Genomic DNA, 18,960 nt, shown 5'->3' with positions numbered 1-18,960 from the left:
TACATTTTTTTGCAAACCATTTTACCTAAAGTAATGCATTTTTGTATGTTACTTCCTCTAACATCCAAATTACATGCATTTCCCCCTAATACAGAAGTTGCAAACCTTTTTCAATTTACAAATTGCTGCATTTTTTGTATGTATATTGGCTCAGGACATGGGTGCCCATGAGGTGAGAAGGCGTAAGAAGGCATCATTTTCAATTCCTCCCTGTATTCATCACCCGAAGCATGGTTTCTGTTCATTTTATTATTATCATGGAAGCACTGTTTCTGTTCTGCTGCAGTTCATCTGCTAAAAACATGATTTGTTTTGCTGTCTGCTGTGGTGAAATTACGTAACTTATGTAATTTACATAACTAATGATGCAATTTATGTCACTGTTACATTATTCCACACTGTTTCAGTGTGGAGAAAACACAATGCAAGTGTGGGGAGGCGGGGAGGCAAAAAAAATATGTTTTGTTTGTGTACTGATGTCAAGGAAATAAACAACTATCTGGCTTTTGGAAGACATTTGAAGGCAGCCCTTTATAGAGAAGTTTTTAATATTTGATGTTTTGCTGTGCTTAATGCTTTTATTTACTGAAAGCCACCCAGAGTGGCTGAGGCAACTCAGTAAGATGGGTGGCATATAAACAATAGATGATGATGATGATGATGATGATGATGATGATGAAAGCAACAACAACAGCAAATACTGATCATATTCATTGGGTTGTATTCCATCCTGAAGAAGTAATTTGCAATTTCCGCTGCTATTTCCATTTTTGTCAGATTTCTTGGTTATCCCTAATTAGTTGGTTGCACAATAAAATGCAAATTGAACAAATTGTTCTCTTCCCCCATTCCTAGTTGCAACTGGTAGCCTTGTGACTATATTAGACTAGATGTCCCTTTTGAGCCCCACATATCTATGATTAGTTGGTACAAGCACAAGTCAGGGGGTGGGGCTTGTTGGAGGCAACAGTTAGTGGTAAGGTGGCAAAGGTATTATTTTCAGAACAGTCCAAGGACCAGATCCTACATTCATTGCTAAATTACGGAACAAGAAGCATGCTCTTCAAGGATTCGTTATGCTGGTTTTTGTATCTCTTCATAAATATAGTAGCATTACTCCTACAGCAGACCTTTAACAATCTTTTCAATTTTTAAAGCCATAGGCATTGAAAATTATGTTTGCCAGTCTGTTTCCCTTTGTTTAATGGCATTTTCTCGTACCTAAAAAGATAAAGGTAAAGGACCCCAGACAGTCCAGTTGCAGACGACTCTGGGGTTGCGGCGCTCATCTCGCTTTACAAGCCGATGGAGCCGGCGTTTGTCCGCAGGCAGTTTTTCCGGGCCATGTGGCCAGCATGACTAAGCTGCTTCTGGCACAGCAGAACACCAAAACCAGAGCAGCACACAGAAACACTGTTTACCTTCCTGTCGGAGAGGTACCTATTTATCTACTTGCATTTTTTGGCATGCTTTCGAACTGCTAGGTTGGCAGGAGCTGGGACCGAGCAATGAGAACTCAACCCGCCACAGGGATTTGAACCGCCAACCTTCTGATCAGCAAGCCCAAGAGGCTCAGTGGTTTAGACCACAGCACCAACCGTGTTCCTTTTTCTCTTACCTAGTGCCATTTTACTTTTCAGTTCATTACATGGCAATAATATGCTCACAGGAAATACAGATTTAGGTTCATTCCTTCCCATGGCAGCAAAAATAGAGCTTGTGGAGGGGAAGGGGAAGTCTAATAAAATCCCATTGGTGAATCAATGGCTGCACAAAGCGTGGGAGCTCCCTGACACAAACTCTCGCATCAAACCGAACCAAAAGAAACAGTGGGCATTACCAATTTGGACATGGACTATTTTTCTAGTCTACAGACAAACTAAAAACACACTGTCTGGTAAATCCCCAATTTTGGCTCTGTATTTATGAATAGAAACCCCACCCCCATTTAAAATTTATAGCAGAGGTGACTAAACCTTTTTGGTGCTAGGGTCATGTCGACCTAATGTAAATTCTCCTAGTTTGCAGGATGAAAAATGTGTGAGGCCAATGTGATCGGCATCATCCATAATAAAGCACAACCGATCCCATCCTGTAAGATACTTAAAGCAGAGATTATATACAGTACAAGCAGGCCACACATGCATGCCCAAACTACCACATGCTAGTCTGAGATGGAATTGCAGGAGGTTGGACGAGAGTACCCTTGTGATCCCTTCCAACTCTACAATTCTACCATTGTAAGAGTAAAAGTAAAAGGTAAAGGACCCCTGGATGGTTAAGTCCAGACAAAGGCGACTATGGGGTTGCAGCGCTCATCTTGTTTTTCAGGGTGAGAGACCTGGCATTTCTCCACAGACAGCTTTCTGGTCATGTGGCCAGCATGACTAAACCAGTTCTGGCACAACAGGACACCATGACGGAAACCAGAGTCCACAGAAACACCGTTTACCTTCCTGCAGCAGCGATACCTATTTACCTACTTGTACTGGTATGATTTCGAACTGCTAGGTTGGCAGGAGCTGGAACAGAGCAACAGAGCTCAGCCCGTCATGGGGATTTGAACCACCAACCTTCTGATTGGCAAGCCCAAGGGGCTCAGTGGTTTAGACCACAGCACCACCCATGTCCCTTTCCATTGTAAGAGTCTACCTTGTGAGGTGTTGGTGTGTCTTTGCCTTTTCTGTCCTGAAAGCCACTGAAGCCAGGAAACAGTAGAGCTGACTGAAGCATTATTTTCTGTTTCCTGAGGGCATCAAGAAGCTCCTGAAATGGCAGAAATAGCAGCGATGCAGCCACAGTCTGTTCTGGTATTGTTTTGCCTCTGCCAAATTCTTGGAGGATCTTGCAAGGACAGTTAAATATCACTTGTGGGGCTGAATCTGGCCCATATGCTGGAGGTTCACCACCCTGATCCATAGTGATGATATGTATCACATCAGGGCTGATCTTAAATCAGTGACATAAAGCTATTATATATTGTTCATATTTTATATGAATAAAAGCTTAGCATACAAGCAGCGACCATTTTACACAAGTCTGATTGACGTGTAATCACACACACTGGTCATTGCAGACCTGGAAGTGGCCTGAAAACGGGGTTTGTTTCTCTTGGACAGAAAGCCATAACTACTGATGTATTCCAGTAGTGGAACAATTCTTTTGGCCCTCCAGATGTGGGAGTATGGCCAGCTGTCAAGGAAGATTGAAGCTGTAGTCAAACATCTGGAGAGCTGCAGGTTCTTCACCTCTGTAGGTGGTTGGGCACAAAGCTAGGACATTGCTGAGTAAACTGGGATGAGTCAAACTCACCTATGGAGTCTTCTCTGTTTTCCCCCCTGAAGGACTACAGTATTGGCTGCAATAAATTGTCTGTCTCTTTTATCATTCATAGCAATAGGAAATGGTAGCAAATATACATAACAGGAAGACTCTAACAGAACTCTGTGCCTGTTTGCATAGAAAGGGTGGCGTTCAAATATCCTGCTTCACATAGGAGAAAGTGACTGCAGTGCCTAGCAATTGAGGAGGGGGGAATTCCTTGGAACAAGAGATGGTGGAAAGGACCATACAGGAAATCCTGGGAGCCAGGACAGCCTCTCCTTTCTTTAAGTACAGTGGTACCTTGGTTCTCAAATGCTTTGGTACTCAGACACCTTGGTTCTCAAACCCCCAAAACCCAGAAGTAAGTGTCCTGGTTTTCTAATGATTTCCAGAAGCCAAACGTCTGATGCGGCTGTCAGCTATTGTTTACAGGGCACCTGCACCAATCAGAAGCTGCACCTTGGTTTTTGAACATTTCGGAAGTCAAACGGACTTCCACAACAGATTAAGTTTAGCGCTTTTGTTTTTGCTATTTATTTTGTGTTTTTGTTTTTGATGCTTTTTCGGTTAATTTGTTTTTGTGACTGTGTAAAATCCAGTTCAGCTACTGAGTGATTGATTGTGTGATTGCGGAAATGGATAAGAACCCCCCCCCCATCCAAACAATGACTATCATGAGTGCAGATAAGAACAAAATTTAATTTTTAGTTTTATTATCTACAATACTGTCTTATTTATTTTATAGTACAGTACTTTGATTATTGCTTTCATTTTATGGATCAGTGGTCTCGTTAGATAGTAAAAGTCATGTTAAATTGCTGTTTTAGGGGTTGTTTTTAAAGGTCCATTTTGCATTACTTTCTATGGGAAAGCACACCTTGGTTTTGGAACGCTTTGGTTTTGGAACCAACTTCCGGAACGGATTAAGTTTGAGAACCAAGGCACCACTGTACTAGGCTAACCAATGAAAGTATAAAGGAAGGGCAGATTAACATTTTAAATATCATACCACACTGATTTTTATAACCCTAAACATCTTGGCTGGTAAGGATGTGTATTACGCTCTTTTTAAAAAATTATACTGCTGAAAAATAATTCAGGGAGGTTGTGGAAAAATGCAGTAATTAAAATGCTGTAGGTGATTCAGGTCCCTGAATCATAAATTCTTCAGAGAAAAAGCCACAGTGGAAACCTCCCCCTATTCACTTTTTTTTCCACAATGTCCCAGTGGATACCACAAAAATTAAGTTTATATGTTTACACAGCCAACCGTAATGACTCATCTCAATGCAATTTATGCACCTATTAGCAACTGTCAGAATATTTACTCACACAAAGGGGTGATTATGCCTAACACAGCTTTCCTGGAGTCCACAGTAGGCTGTAAGGACCATCCTGCCAAAAAGGGAAAATAAAAGTTGGAAGATCAAGATGAGTGATTGTGAATTATAGGCTCCTTTCAGACATATACACATGAGCTAGACCGAAGATGAAAACTTTTGTAGTTTTTCAGCTCATTTAATTCAAATGGCCCACATGCTGAGTTACATAGCCAAAGTTAACATCTGCACTTTAGCTGGTACATGCTTTTGGAATTGGCATTTACCCTGTGACCACAGTGGCTTCTATTGCTCAGCTATTATAATGGCTTGGCACCTCTCTCCTTCCCTCAGGCTTCAGGGGTACAACAAGAGGACAACCCACACAGGCCACTAGGAAAGTCATCTTAATGAATGACACATTATGAGCTTCGTGAAAGTTATTTGGATGACTCCACAGGGTTGTTGGCCAAACTATCTTCAAACTCAAATTTCTCAGGTTAAATCCAGCATTTAAATCCATATACATCTGTTCCTCGTGGGCCCCACACAACAACCTGAATTTCTCTTTGGGTAATGCTTTCTGTAGTTTTGTCTACCTATGTTATATACCGTATTTTTCGCTCTATAACACGCATCTGACCATAACACGCACGTAGTTTTTAGAAGAAGAAGAAGAAGAAGAGAAGGGTTTGGATTTGATATCCCGCCTTTCACTCCCCTTCAGGAGTCTCAAAGCGGCTAACATTCTCCTTTCCCTTCCTCCCCCACAACAAACACTCTGTGAGGTGAGTGGGGCTGAGAGACTTCACAGAAGTGTGACTGGCCCAAGGTCACCCAGCAGCTGCATGTGGAGGAGCGGAGACGCGAACCCGGTTTCCCAGATTACGTGACTACCGCTCTTAACCACTACACCACACTGGCTCTCTGTGTGGAGGAGGAAAACAAGGAAAAAATATTCTAAACAAAACAGTGGATGTATGATTTTTATGGTTCATGCTGTGGCCACAGACATGTGATCTGACGGTGAGTTTGGAGTAGCCCAATGCAAAAATCCTGAGGATCCATGTGGATCCGTGCTTTGTAACCATGTTTTAAGTGGGGAAGGAAGGAAAAGCACTCAAGGGACAAGGAGCACGCGTGGGGGTGTGGGGGTGGAGAAGGAGCTTTTCGGTGAGCTGAGTGGGGAGGAGGGAGGGAAAGAGCACTGTTGCTTTAAAGGTATACTTAAGGTATTTGCCCTGTGCCTGGGTTTTTTTTCCCATTTAACAGTTTGCAGCCTTTTCCTTCCGCTCCTTGTTTTGAGGCAGAATAGATTTGAGCAAGTGAGGAGGACTTGGATTGCAGGGGATTCGCCATTAGCTGTGTAAAAGCACTCCTCCTTGCAGCCTGAATGATAAGCAGCCACCAGCAGCAATAGAATGGAGCACAAAAAAGCGGTAGGGGCACTAGGACCCAGACAATGCTCAAATCTATCCTGCCTGAAAACAAGCTGCTCCGTCCCAGGGGGATTTGCGAAGTTTTCCCCTCTCCCTCATGCCCTCCCCATCCTTTTTTTTTTTTTTACTTCCTGATTTTCACTGCGCTGGCTCAGAGCTCGAGGTTGGTTTTATTTTGCTGCTGGTTGCTTAAATTTTATCTTTCCTGCCATTCCTCTGCAGCCTCATTCCTCTGTTTAGAGAGCACACAGACCTTTGCTAGCGTCTGTCCCTCCTCCCGTGTAAGCAGCTGCTGCCCGCTTTGCTGCCATGGCTCTCCTTCCCTCCCTCCTCCCTGGCTCCAGGTCGCTTTAAAGCAAGCAAAGCGAGAGCCTCGTGGAGCGTGTAAGCGGCTCCCGCTTTTCTTGACTGACGGCAGCCATGGCTCCGATCCGTGCATTCACTCCGTAACACACACAGGCATTTTCCCTTACTTTCTAGGAGCAAAAAAGTGCGTGTTTTGGAACGAAAATTACGGTACGTTTGTCCCTATTGAAATTTGTTTTGTTAGCTTGGGCCCAGTTCTCCAATCTGTTAAGACTATTTTGAATTCTGCTTCTATCTTCTACAACATTAGCTATACCCCTCCCAGCTTGGTGTCATCTGCAAATTTGATGAGCACCCCCTCAATTCAATTTATAAAGACATTGAACAACAACGGGCCCAGGACAGAACCCTGCGGCACCCCACATGTCACATTTTTTCCACGATGACGAGGAACCATTAATGAAAAATCTTACTTCTCCAACCCCTGAATGTTCTCACTTCTTCTTCTTTTTATGTTTCCCCATCTTTATTAATAATCTTGCAATACATTACATATATATAGAACAACTCATAAATAAATTAAAATTTCAATCATATACAGTAGTACCTCAGGTTAAGAACTTAATTCGTTCTGGAGGTCCGTCCTTAACCTGAAACTGTTCTTAACCTGAAGCACCACTTTAGCTAATGGGGCCTCCTGCTGCCACTGCACCGCCGCTGCATGATTTCTGTTCTCATCCTGAAGCAAAGTTCTTAACCCGAGGTAATATTTCTGGGTTAGCGGAGTCTGTAACCTGAAGCATATGTAACCTGAAGCGTATGTAACCCAAGGTACCACTGTACATAAAAAAGAGAAAAACAAAAACATATACGTATCTTTTCTTATACTTGTTCTCACTTCTAACCACCCCTAATCATAGCACATCAGCAGGCAAGTTATTAAATACAATTTGATACTTCCCAACCTCTACAGGGTCCTCATACCTGCAATATTTCCTTTACACAAAAAGCAACTTCATACGTTATGTCCATTTGGGTTGTGTTTTTTTAAAAAATTGTACAGCCATAGATATTTTCAGACATGTATATTCTGTATGCATACATGTAGCCTGGCTTCGCTGTGGCTCCCTATTGAACAATGTACATGGTTTGAAGCAGGAATTTGCTCCTGGGTAATGAATGGGTGGGAAAACTCTCAGTGGTCTTGCTTGTTTTCCTTTCCAGCTAGATTGCTAAGTGATCCCAAACATTTCAGGAGGACTTCCCCCTCCTAGCCCTGCCTACTGCAGCCTACAGATTTCGCAGTGCTATTCTGCAATATCCATTTGCCATCTCTTGGGCCTTGGTGATAGACAATCCAAAATGGGAGTGCATCTTCAAGCACCATGTTATGTATGATGTAGCACTATCTAGCAGGTCACAAAAAGCAACAGTATAACAGAAGCAGCAGAATTTGCCAACAGTTCTATGTGTGAGAGAAGAGATCATGTAGGGTCTCTTTGGCCTTTGGAAAAGATACTCCCCTCGGCCAGCACTAGAGTAAGAGTAAAACTCTTACTAGCTCTCAAATCATTTCAATTGCACTTTCAAAAATAAAATAAAATAAAAATGCAACGTTATTAAAAAATGTAAACTGTACACAAAGTATAAACCACTGAAACGCGAAGGAATAAATCTTTTTTGCCGTTCTGCACACATGCAAGGAAACTGAACTAAGACATATGGTCACCATCAGCCTGGATGATTAATTTTGAGATGATGCACTTATTAATCCATGTGGAAAGGGGGAAGCTACCATAGAACTGGTTGCAATTAGCTAACCGCAAATAACCTGCTCCAGCTCCAAACCCAAAGCCAAAAAAATGGCATTTTGGAATGATTACATCCCACAAGGGCTTGCATTTTGTGATGAGTCCCCCAAGGTTAAGATCCACACCACAGTGTAAAACCAACCCTCAATTATACTTTTTTTTTTTTCGGAGAGGGGAAGATCAGTAGCAGGTGGCGCCTGCTATAAAAGCCTCATTAAAACACCTTCTGGTTGAAATTCACAAAAGAAAACCACCAGATGGGTGCCCATCTCTACATGGTCACCTTACCACCAAATGAGTTTCACCTGACACAAGAGGAAAGTGCAGTCAAACCCCACCCCACCCCCACCCCCGCTTCACCTACCAAGAATCTTAGGTTCAAAAGAGGATGTATTAGGATTAATAGCACTTGATTACTAATCCATTGCTGTACCATATGCTAGTGGAGTTGTTCATTGTTAAGCTTCGAGACAGGTAACCCCACCCCGTCAGTAAAGGATACCCCCTCCCCCATTTCCACGAAGCTAATCTAATTCCATCTCCTCCCAGACCTCGGATTCCAGTAAAAGATATTTAGCTCTTCCTGCGTTGCCTCTTGATGCATTTTTGAATGGAAGCAAATCTGATATAGAAGCTAATGATGCTGAAACTTGCTGACAAATTGGAAACTGTTTCCCCCCCCCTCCCTGCTTGCCTCCTCCTGCACTGTCTGATAACTAGATGAGCCAAGTGTGCGAAAGGAGTGTTTACTACATGTGGGTGCTGAGCACATGGATCCCAAAGGAGAGAGAGATTGACTTTTCACACCTCCTCTTTTTTACTTGTCCCCCTAGCACTTTGGTAGAAGTTGTGATTTACAGCGGGAGAACAAATTGGCAAGCTGGGAAGTGTAAGCAAAGTTTATGTTTTTGAGAGGAGGCTTTGTCACCTTCTGCAACCCCTGCGAGTGGGAGCGTTTTTTCAGTGGCTTGGCTTTGGGCTGGATCCAAATCATTAAGTGCCAAACAGTGCAACCGGAGTGATCCCCCCCCCCATTTCATTTTTTTACGGTTCTGTTGTGTATTTTGTGTTAAGCTACTTTAAGAAGAAGAAGGAATACCACCCACGAAGTCTGTTTCTCAAATCAAGAAGGGGTCATGCTTATTTAATGTTGAGTAGGAGAGAGAGAAAAAGAAGTTACAAAAATAAAACCCTTACACAGAAACACATTGGAGAAATCAACTGCAAATGGAGGTTGTTTGTAGATCCAAATTTTATGTGACCGGGAAGGATTTTTCTCCCCCTTTCCTGGCCACCAACATTCCTGTCAAAATCCCCACTAGCTCCCCACACATTGTACCTCCCCTTTGGTTGAAAACTTCATTCTGAAGTTTCCCTAATGGACCGATGGGTGCATTGATTCTGATTTGCTGAGAAACTGGAATACTAAGGTGCATGAAGAAATACCTGAAGTACAAGGAATAAATGGGAATAATATATGGGGGCAGAGAATTAATCAAATTGTTCTAGTTTTTTATTTTTATTATGTATCTTGTGTTTTTATCTTGCAATTTTATTTTGTGAACCACCTTGAGACCCGCGGGTATAGGGCTGCCTACAAATTTAATAAAATAATAATAAATAACTGGACTTTGTAGAGCACTTTTGGAGGATTGTGGAGACAATGACAAATAGCATTCTGTCTGTCTGTCTGTCTGTCTGTCTGTCTCTCCCCCCCACCCATTGTGTCTGATCAGAGTTATCCAGCTAAGCTGCTGTGGGTGCTAAAAGGGTCTACTGGAATCTGAATATCATACTCAGAATATCTGCAGCCTGCTGCGAATTATTTGTGTGGTGCTTTCCGGATAAAGTCCCTAACATCTGATCCTACTTAGACTCTATAGTTAGAACAGAGACCATGCTGAGGAGTCATTAGTGAACTTCTGTTGGGGTTTGCTTGTATCAGTTTCAGATGACTTCTGTGTGAGGAGGCATACACAACCACATGCATGGCAAATACATAGCACATACAATCATGCTGCTTGATAGGGGCCGTCCGGGGTGGGGAAGAACTAGGAGGAATCATGAACTCATGAGCGAGTGTGTGTGTGTGTGTGTGCACATTCACTTAATGGAAGTGAATAATTGCTTCTGGTTTTTTATCTTTCATTTTGTGGCAATGAAACTTGAGCATGTGGCTGATCCTCAGTTCCAAATGGCTCTTGGTCATGCAATTAAAAACAATCCTTTCCAGTCCGCCTGCCAGCTTGGATGGAAGCCCATTCCACAGCCACCTCAGACTCTGGCACTTGAGAGCTGCCCCCCCCCCAAGTCATCTTGTACAGACTTTTGGTACAAAGTCACTAGTGGAAGTAGCCATGTAACAACAGAATAGCTTCTCCAGAATTCAACATGGATTGGATTTTACGCTTTGCTTGCATTTCCTGGGTGGGGAGGGCCAACAATGGACGTTCAACTGGAATGGCGGTGCTGTTGTGTCTCAAATCGTGTGAAGAGCATGTCATCACTGCAGTGGCGTAGCGTGGGTTGTCAGCACCCGGGGCAAGGCAAGTAATTTGTGCCCCCTAACCCGTGGATTTGCGTCCCCTAACCCTAACCCCCAGATGTTGTGCCCGGTGCGGCCGGCCCCCCCTGCACCCCCCATGCTACGCCACTGCATCACTGTGGCCAAAGATGGAGTTTGGATGGCTGGTGGCTACTTCTTAATGAACATGGCCCAGCCATGCTTGTGAAGAAAGCAGCTTGGACATATGAGTGTAGCCAGCGAAAGAAACAGAAGGCTCGAGTCTTTGCAGATGGCAAGAAGAATCCTTGGCAAGGGCTGCCAATGGGGGCTGCTGCTTCAGGGGAACGAAAGCTGCTTTGAAGACAAACACTGTCTCTGCGTGTGTCTGCCTCTCCCCTTCAGGTTGTAATTCTGTAATTAAACAGGTATTACGCGAGCAACATACGTTTCAAACATTCCCTTTCCACAAAGCAAATTGCATTTTAAAAGGCTGTCTCCAAATAGAACTCCATTCTGTTCAAGAAAGCGGGGAGCGTGAAATATGGATGAATGCAAAAACCTTATGCGCATGCATTTCCACGCATATCGATTGCCATTTTCATGTCCACCTTGACTGTCTCAGCGTCTCACCCAATCATCATAATCTTTCCTGAACATGACAGTTCAGGAAAAACCCTGCAGCAGCGGGAGGACCCGATGAAGCCCGCTGCAGCAAAGTACTGAGGGGATCAGGGCCCCTCTTTGAAATTTTTAGGGATGCCTTGGCCCCCATGGTCCCGCATGGATGGCGACCCTGAATGTACATACTGTATTTTTCGCCCCATAGGACACACTTTTCCCCCTCCAAAAATGAAGGGGAAATATGTGTGCGTCCTATGGGGTGAATGCAGGCTTTCGCTGAAGCCTGGAGAGCGAGAGGCATCGGTGCACACGACCCCTCTCGCTCTCCAGGCTTCAGGAAGGTACCCGCAAGCCTTGCAAGCCCGGTGGGAGTTCCCACGGGCTCACAAGGCTTGTGGGCAGCAGCCTGCAGCCCTGCGAGTGTCCGCAAGCCTTGTGCGCCCGGCAGGAGGTCCCGCCGGGTGTGCCAGGCTTGGGGCGGCAGCCTGTCGCCCAAAGCACGGGGAGCTCTCCGGAGGGCTCCCCGTGCTTTGGGCGAGTGTCTGCAAGCCTTGCGCGCCCGGCAGGAAGTCCCGCCAAGCGTGCGAGGCTTGGGGCGGCAGCCTGTCGCCTGAAGCACGGGGAGCTCTCCGGAGGGCTCCCCGTGCTTTGGGCGAGTGTCTGCAAGCCTCGCACGCCCAGCAGGAGGTCCCGCCGGGTGCGGGAGGCTTGGGGCGGCAGCCTGTCGCCCGAAGCACGGGGAGCCCTCCGGAGGGTGCCCTGTGCTTCGGGCAGGTGAGCACAAGGCTTGGGGCGGGAGCCAGGGTGGAGGGGGGAAAAATAATTTTTTAAAATTCATTTCCCCCCCCAAAAAACGAGGTGCGTCCTATGGGCTGGTGCGCCCTATAGGACGAAAAATACGGTATTTACTGCACAGTGGTACCTCGGGTTAAGAACTTAATTCTTTCTGGAGGTCCGTTCTTAACCTGAAACTGTTCATAACCTGAGGTACCACTTTAGCTAATGGGGCCTCCAGCTGCCGCCGCGTGATTTCTGTTCTCATCTTGAAGCAAAGTTCTTAACCCAAGGTACTATTTCTGGGTTAGCGGAGTCTGTAACCTGAAACGTATGTAACCTGAAGCGTCTGTAACCTGAGGTAACACTGTATTGTGTTTAGTGGTCCCCACCAGTGCAAAACATTCTAGTTTTTTATTTTTATTATGCATCCCCCCACACCACCCAGAAACACAATTCTCTTCTTCCTTGCACCTTTTGCTTTTGCCACTGCATTATCAGTTCCAGTGCAGGCATGCCAAGGGCTTGCTACTGGGTGATGCCTCTCTCTAAGGGACCCTAGGGAAGGTGTACCCTAACAGTGCCTCCAACTCCTGCTGCTTTGCCACACGGGCAGCAAATACTGTCCGAAGGTTAAGAACAGTAAACAGTTAAAGACTTTAAAGTTAATTGAATTTCCTACTTTGTGAAGGGAGCAAAAGCAGAAACAAAGTGATTTCTTGCCACTGATCTCTAACTGCCTCATGGTTTGCCAAGCTAAGCTAAGTCCAGTCAAAGGCACCTATGGAGTTGCGGTACTCATCTCACTTTCAGGCCAAGGTAGCTGGTGTTTGTCCACAGACAGCTTTCCGGGTCATGTGGCCAGCAGGACTAAACCACTTCTGGTGCAATGGAACACTGTGACGGAAACCAGGACACACGGAAATGCCGTTTACCTTCTTGCCACAGCTGTACCTATTAATCTACTTGCACTGGCATGCTTTTGAACTGCTAGGTTGGCAGGAGCTGGGACCGAGCAATGGGAGCTCACCCCGTCGTGGGGATTCAAACCACTGACCTTCTGATCAGCAAGCCCAAGAGGCTCAGGTGACAGTCTGCGAAGCTATAGGAACAGCTAGGATGAGAATAGCATTTCTATGAGCCACTTGAGCTTCAACGTGTTTCTTTATCCAACATTTTGCAAAGCTGTGCCATGTTTCACTTGCTTCCAGGGAGGGGCTTCCCATTATAGGCTCTGGTTGTTCCCTTTGAAGCTGGATTCTCACTTCCCCACAGGGTTCACCCAGTTCCAGCATGAGCACTCTGCTTTATCACACTGTTCATTTCTACAATACGCAACTGGCCAGCTGCCTGACTGCACACGCTCAGCAAAAATGCCTTGCTGGGTCTCCATGATTCGTTATCGTCCTGCATCGTACAATGGTCAGAGGAGGGGGGTAAATCACTGTTCTGTTAGATTTGGGCTGTTTTGTGTCATGTTGATTGCATTTCAACATGTGGTTTGAAACCACAAATGAAAGCAAAATCAATAATAGACCTGGAGAGTAGACTCCCTAGAGGAGTGGAAGCTACACAGAAGGGGCTTGATGGCTCTGTCTCACAGCCAACCACTCTCTGATTGTTTTAATGGTTGGCTATTCTATATAAATCGCCTTCCCTTTATTAACGTAAGTACATAGACTCAGGTGTTGTGACCTCAAACCATCCCCCCCCCCAGTTCCCAGTTCCCAATAAGTCATCTAAACAGTTTTTTTGAAAGGGTTTTAAAACTCAGAGATCATTCGCCCCACTCCTAACATATTGGCTGTCTCTGTGTAGTAGAGCTGTTTTTTAAAAAAATCATTGTGAAAGTGATGAGACAGGACCCAGCGATCCTAATCAAGCTAGGTAAAATGTTTGAGTGGAGTTGTGAAGCTGGGCCTGTAGCATGGCTGAAGGATGCCCTGAGACTTCATTGCATCTGTCTTCAGCCCAGCAGTGGGGAAGATAACAGGTGTGGAAGAAGAGAAAAGAGGGAGGGCTGGAATAGCAAGGGGTGGATGCAAGTGAATGCAGTTGTGCATATTTAGGTTTCCTTAGGGTCAGCTTGTGTCTGCTGTGCTTGGAGAAGGGCTGTAGCGTAATGGTAGAACATTTACCTTGCATGGTGAAGTTGAAAACCTGTCATCTCCAGGCAGGTAGGGATGAGAAGACCCCTTGTCTGAAACCCCGGAGAGAGCTGCTTCTTGTTAGTGTGTGCAGTACTCAGCTAGGTGGCTCAATATTCTGACTCAGTATGAGATAGCCCAATGTGTGTGTGTGTGTGTGTGTGTGTGTGTGTGTGTGTGTGTGTGATCTACAAGGTGTGACCGGAAAGTTTGGTGCATGGTCACAGAAATCGGACAGTGAGAAACATTTAAACATACAATTGGCATCGGAAACCCACGAAATGCTCACAATTGGAGATGAAGCTGTAACTCAAAAGGCAGTGTATGACTGGTTTAAGCATTTCTGTGAAAGGCGGCAAACCATCGAAGATGACCCTCGGTCTGGTAGACAGTCGACAAGAAGGACGGTGACAAATGTCAACAGAATTCGTGTGTTATTGATGTGGGATCGGCGTTTGTCTGTCCGAATGATGGCAGAAGAATTGCATTCCACCCTCTATATTCTCCCAATCTGGCCCCACCGGAATTCTTTCTTTTTTCGAAACTGAAATCTGCACTGAAAGGGCACAGATTTTCCAACATTTCACACATCCAAGCTGATGTGACGAGGGAACTGAAAGCAGTACAAAAAGAGGACTTCTCCAGAAATTTCCAACAGTTCTACAAATTGTCAATTGTATCAGAGGGGACCTACTTTGAAGGCCTGTAAGGTGTATATGTTTGAATATTTCTCGCTGTCTGATTTCTGTGACCGTTCACCGAACTTTCCAGTCTCACTTTGTATATATAACTTGATAAAAGCGTGCCAGTGCAAAATGGCTGCCATAGTCATTGGTGATAGTTTGTTCTGGTGAGTATTGTCTCAAGAAAAGCAGTGGAGTTGGTCACCACTGATATTGCAGCCTCTGAAAGATTACACCTGAGGGAATGTGATCCTCAGAAGGAGTGGGAAAGGTTCTCTAGCAGTAACCTAGAATTTCTTCCTATCTGCTCTGATTTTAGCCAGACAATGCTGGAAACTGCTATCATATCCTCAAATTATGCAAGAAAACCATTTCAGGACAAAAAACACACCAAAAAAACCCATCCTCCTGAGGCTCCTTTTCATTTATTAGGGTGCTAGTCCCATGGACAGAGTAGGCCTTTCTTTCCCAAGAAAACACACACAGGAGTTCTGTGTAAGAAGTGAAGGAGTGTTGTTATGAAATATAGAGGAATGGAAACATACAGTGACCGAACTCTTTAGAGACACATGGGAAAGATGCCACACCCTCTTCTCGTTATTTGCTGGAATCCCACCCAAACACAAGAACAAACACACATTGTTTTGCCTAAGATCTATTATTATTTGCTTTTTAAAAACTATTTCGCCTTCCCTCAAAATTCCTCAGACTTATTTAGTTTTTTGCCTGAAGAGAAAAATTCACATTGGAATTGATTTTAGGATAGTTTATTTTGGTGGTAACATTAACCTGGTAGGTGCAGAACCCTGATGAAAAATTTTTATATCTATACTAGTGTTATCAAAACTTTTTTCTTCTCTCAAAATTCTTTAGAATATTTCCTCACCTGAATTTTCAATGACATTTCTCTTAAGGTGAAATTCCGTAGCAACTGCAGACCCAATTTTATCAGTTTTGTTCACTATATGAAGATTTTTTTTTCAGCAGCTCCAGACTTTCAACAGAACTTCTGGTGCTGGTGAGAATCACAGGACACCGGTAGCACAGCAAGGCTTTCAAAGTGCAACAGCACTTTCCGTGGTCAGAATATGCAGAGATTCTCTGACACAGAATCACAATGTTTTCCTGAGAAAAGAATTAACCTTGAAATTTCACTGTTGGTGGGATTTGGATGTAGCTCTAAATCAAGACCAAACATGGTGTGATGACTCCCCTTCTACTAATCTTTCCTTCGTGTACTCTTCCTGACCAATTTCCTTGCTGTTGGAAAAGAATTCATTTAATTCTGGGACCATGAGTAGATATACACAGATATTAAAAAAACGCTGTGAAAATGCTTTTTTTTAAAAAAAAAAAAAAGTTGCAAAATATATGTGGAATTTGCCATTAGATCATCAGCGACAACTACAGTGGTGCCCCGCAAGACGAATGCCTCGCAAGATGGAAAACTCGCTAGACGAAAGAGTTTTCCATTTTGGAGGTGCTTCGCAAAACGAATCTCTTATGGGCTTGCTTCGCAAGACGAAAATGTCTTGTGAGTTCCTGCAGGTTTCCCCCCTCCCCCTTTTTCTAAGCCGCTAAGCCGCTTATCAGCTGATCCGCTAAGCCGCTAAGCCGCTAAAAGCCGCTAAAAGCCGCTAATAGCGCTAATCCGTCAATGGGCTTGCTTCGCAAGACGAAAAAACCGCTAGACGAAGAGAATCACAGAACGGATTCTTTTCGTCTTGCGCGGCACCACTGTAGAGTCACATTTGTATAATGCACTTATAACGTTATATTTGCAGCTTTATAGCTGAGTCCCATGCCATTGCTCCAAACTCCCCAAATGTATGGCTTTTTTCCTACGATGTGGGGAAAAGGAAAGTTTTGGAACTCAGAAGGGCACATTTTAAAGGTCTAACTGCCTATATTTCCATGCTTAGCTTCACTGCATATTTTGTGATTTTAAATCTTTGCCGGGGTTCTCCCACCAAATAGTACTTGCCCCCAACCTGAATCTTGGCATCTAGGGAATTCTCCTTTTATACCTTTTCTCCCTCTCATTCACCAACAAAAAACATCAACTACTTGCAATAGATTGGTGGCCTTCGCTGACTTCTCTTTTCATTTGTTTTGTGTGCCTTTACTGGGTTTGTTGCTAACTACTCTGTGATGTTTGCAGTTCTTGGAAATCTGTGTCTTTGTTATTTATGTTAACAGAGATATGATCGAGGTCTGCGTCAGAAACGTTCCAAATGTTCTCAGGTCCTCAGTTATTAATTATGCAAATGAACAGATTGCACAAACTTTCCCCCCTTATGGTTACATTCTGGAGAGCTGCTTCTTTTTCAAACATGAAATTAGTGTTGCAGTTAACTGGCTGGGTCTTCTAACATTTTTTTACGTGTGTGATGTTTTACAAATGTTGACATCACTGATCCCATTAATGGGAAATAAGGAAGGTAAAATCTAGTCGTTGGATCTTTAGGAAATGACACAGCTACAAATAGGAAGTTAAGGATAGATGAGCTTAAGCTGAGCAATTCTAAAGTTAGACTAGTCACCAGATGACATTCAATTCTCCCAGAGGATCTGGAGCTTTCATTGTTAATGAGCCAAAGTAGTTATTAGTGTAATTCCGATGATGTCATTAAATTTACAGTGTATGCCAGAAATGGGTTTTGTCTACCATGGTAAGAAGATACTTTGGCCTACTTCTCATTGAGGTGATAAAAACCTGATTCTGGGTTGTTCCACTTATTAGTGCTGTTGGGGTGAGAAAAGAGATTTTTCATCATCAACAACAACAACTTCCCTTCATCTACATGTCAGGGAGAATTCTTTCTCCTGACATACAGTCTTCTATATGAAGGGAATTTTCTTGAGTGGTTGTGTATTCAATTATGTGAACTTCAACCTCTAGTAAAAAGTGGTACGGTCCAAATAAAAGTTTACCACATCAGTGATAATAATTACCTAGGTTTGAGCACTGGGTAGAATATTGACTCTGGAAACTGGTTCTACTTACTCTTATATTCTAAGTTCCTAAACATTTTTTTTTTCTTAAAATCCATACCACTGATTTTATCATGAGGTTATTGTGAAGATGGATAAGGATGGAGGGGGGGAATGCTTTGTATATCGAAATGGCTCTGTAAAGAGTCATTGGAATCAATCTGATTTAGAAAGCAGGCTGGATGTTGCTGTTTGATAGGATAATTGAATTATGTATTGATGGCATTAATTTCTGATGGACTTCTTAGGAAGCCATTTGATTAATGCAAATCTGATGTGAAATTATGCTATCAAAATTGCAGCTCCTGAGCTTTGAAGGCAAAATTTGCCTAGCTTGTAATGTTCAGAAATAGTAGAAATATTTCTGGGCTACAATCCCCAATATGCTGAACACGCTGGCTATTGTCACTGATTGGAGTTGGAGTCTAACAACAACTGGAGGGCCTCAGGTCCCCAACACTGTAAACTAAATATATAAAATATATAAATATATTTAAAAAGCAAGTGCATTTTGACTGTAACTTGCCCTCCCTAATCTTTTCATTGCTTTCTTATTTATTTTCAAAGGTAAAGGTAAAGGACCCCTGGAGGGTTAAGTCCAGTCAAAGGGTACTATGGGGTTGCAGCACTCATATCTGCTTTCAGGCTGAGGGAGCCAACATTTGTCCACAGACAGCTTTCTGGGTCATGTAGCCAGCATGACTAAACCTCTTCTGGCGCAATGGAACACCATGATGGAAACCAGAGCGCATGGAAATGCTGTTTCTTGCCACAGTGGTACCTATTTATCTACTTGCACTGGTGTGCTTTTGAACTGCTAGGTTGGCAGGAGCTGGGACAGAGCAAGGGGAGCTCACCCAGTCGCACAGATTCACACTGCCGACCTTCCAGTCGGCGAGTCCAAGAGGCTCAGTGGTTTAGACCACAGGGCCACCCACGTCCCCTGCTTTTCACCTGCTGTCTGACAACATACAAATAAATTTATAGACTTCCACTCAAACCACTCCAAGGTCTACATAAGGCTTCCTCAACCTCA

The 18,960-nt window shown here is 43.9% G+C and overlaps 1 long non-coding RNA gene across 1 annotated transcript in view; it reads left to right on the top strand.

Moving 5' to 3' along the window:
- The window catches only part of LOC309522204, a 74,368-nt gene that overhangs the window by 23,788 nt on the left and 31,620 nt on the right, over positions 1-18,960 (top strand). The window lies entirely within an intron of this gene.

This window comes from Podarcis vaucheri, assembly GCF_965113315.1.
Source record: "Podarcis vaucheri genome assembly, chromosome: 17".
NCBI classification, from domain to species: Eukaryota; Metazoa; Chordata; class Lepidosauria; order Squamata; family Lacertidae; genus Podarcis; species Podarcis vaucheri.
Note: the sequence above shows the minus strand (reverse complement) of the source record. Positions and strands in the feature narration are given on the sequence as shown.